The following is a 2022-nucleotide window of genomic DNA, read 5'->3' as shown; positions in this document are numbered from 1 at the left end:
ATTTTATTTTTCTGAGATACTTGATGTAATGTTTTGCGCCGTATATTGTTTTCTTAGTTTCCAACAATCTGATTTAATTGCCTCCCTTTTTTTATCCTGCGGTTTAGGGGTTGTTTGTATAATTTTGAATTTGTTTTACTTTCAATTAGGTATTTTATAAGGAAATTGAAAAAGGTGAAGAAGAGCAACGACCAAGTGCTTGCCTTGATTTATGATTTCCTTACTTTGTGTTTTTTTTATGTTTGCCAAATGGTGACTATATTGCCTAGAAAGTTGTTTTAGTTTTTTTGAGATGTGAAGCTCGTGACCTTTTAGAATTTGTCATTCGGTCATGGCTATCACGATGATGTGTTTTTATTCTATTGATCCATACAATAACTGGTTTCAATTTTTTGTATCAGGAAACAAGCATAATGGCCTTCTATAATAAGGTTGGAAATGTCTTGAGGCAGGGTGCTACCGCAGCACACAAACACCTTTTCATCCATGCTTAATTACATTCGATGCATGTCTTCAAGCAAGCTTTTCATTGGAGGTATTCACTTTTGTTGGAAAAATAGTTGTGGATACAAACCACACACCTGTTCGCAAGTTTTCTTATGGTTTTATTGTTTGGGACTTTGCTATTTCAGGCCTTTCATATGGAGTTGATGATCAGTCTCTTAAGGATGCATCTTCTGGCTTTGGATATGTGGTTGATGGTAAGTTCTATTTGATTTCATTGTTGTCACATGGTGCCCAATTCCAGCCACCCGCTAGTCTCACTTTACCATATGTTCTTTAATTTCCTTTGATGTCATTATAATTTTGCCATGGCATTGTGTAAATCCTTCAATCCGCCATTAAGAGTCCACTATGGTGCAACTTCTATGAATACATCTATTACAGTCTCAATGGGATTCACATTTCTGTGACTGGAATGTGGGACTACACATTTATGTCTTTGAGCAATTGAAGTTTCAGTAAATATTAATGCCAAAATAGATGTTGATCCTTATTTGCAATGTTATCTGCTATAGAGGAATATTGTCCCATATTCTACTATTGATTTCTGTTGCACCCCTAGATTTTTGTTTGCTGTTGGAATTTGTGTACAAAATATCATTTTCTGTCTGGCCATTTCACCTGTGAATACTTTTCTTAAAATCACAACAAGCATAGCATTTGTATCTCAATGCTAAATAGCTATAATTGTTTTTTTGTGTTGGTGTATTCAATGAAAAATTTCTTGGTTTCATATTGACAAAACTAGAATAAACATAAGCATGTGGTTGGTGAGATTTCATGCCTGGATTAAAAAATGACTGCCTAGTCCTATTTTTGGTTCTGGCATACTTATACTTGTGGGCATGTTTCAGAACAAAAGTTATAACTAATAGAGAGTCTGGAAGATGAAGGGGATTTGGATTTGTCAACTTCTCAAATGATGAGTCTGCAAGTTCGACACTCTCTACAATGGATGGGAAGGTCAGAGTGCTTTTTAGTTTATATTGAAATTTTTTTATTATAGTCATAATTACTTGATTGGCGTGCTATAGTTCTTTAGGATCTAAATGGGCCAAGCATTAGGGTATACTATGCAAATGATGGACCTTTTGGACCTCAATCTGGCGGTAGCGGGTTATTGCAATGGGGGTTTTGACGGTGGGGGTTATGATGGAGATTTTGCTTCTCGTAATGGTGGTTGGTGATCCAATTTTTGTTAGTCGTGCCTTTTTCATAGTTTTAAGATTGTTTTCATGTTTATGCTCTGCACTTTGATTAAGGTAGTCGCTCAACTGGTAAAGTAGTAATTAGTGAATTTTTATGTTTTTCTTCCTTACATTTCTTGGTTGTGTTATTCTGTGATGTTAATGGAACATTTGTTTCCATCTATTATGGTCAATGTGAGTGTTAGGTGGATTTCAAATTCGTTTTGTTGGTTCATTTTCACTATTTTTAAATTATTATCATGACTTGAGAAAATGGTCTAGGCACTACCACCTTTTATTGTGACAGTAAGTGTATCAGGATATCAAATGC

At 35.0% G+C, this 2022-nt stretch overlaps 1 pseudogene; it reads left to right on the top strand.

The window, feature by feature from the left end:
- Nucleotides 1–413: 413 nt before the first annotated feature.
- LOC114405415 lies at nt 414–1691 on the top strand (annotated as a pseudogene).
- The last annotated feature ends 331 nt before the right edge of the window (nt 1692–2022 follow it).

The sequence above is a fragment of the Glycine soja genome, chromosome 3 (genome assembly GCF_004193775.1).
Source record: "Glycine soja cultivar W05 chromosome 3, ASM419377v2, whole genome shotgun sequence".
Lineage (NCBI taxonomy): Eukaryota > Viridiplantae > Streptophyta > Magnoliopsida > Fabales > Fabaceae > Glycine > Glycine soja.
This window is presented reverse-complemented; position numbering and strand designations above follow the sequence as displayed.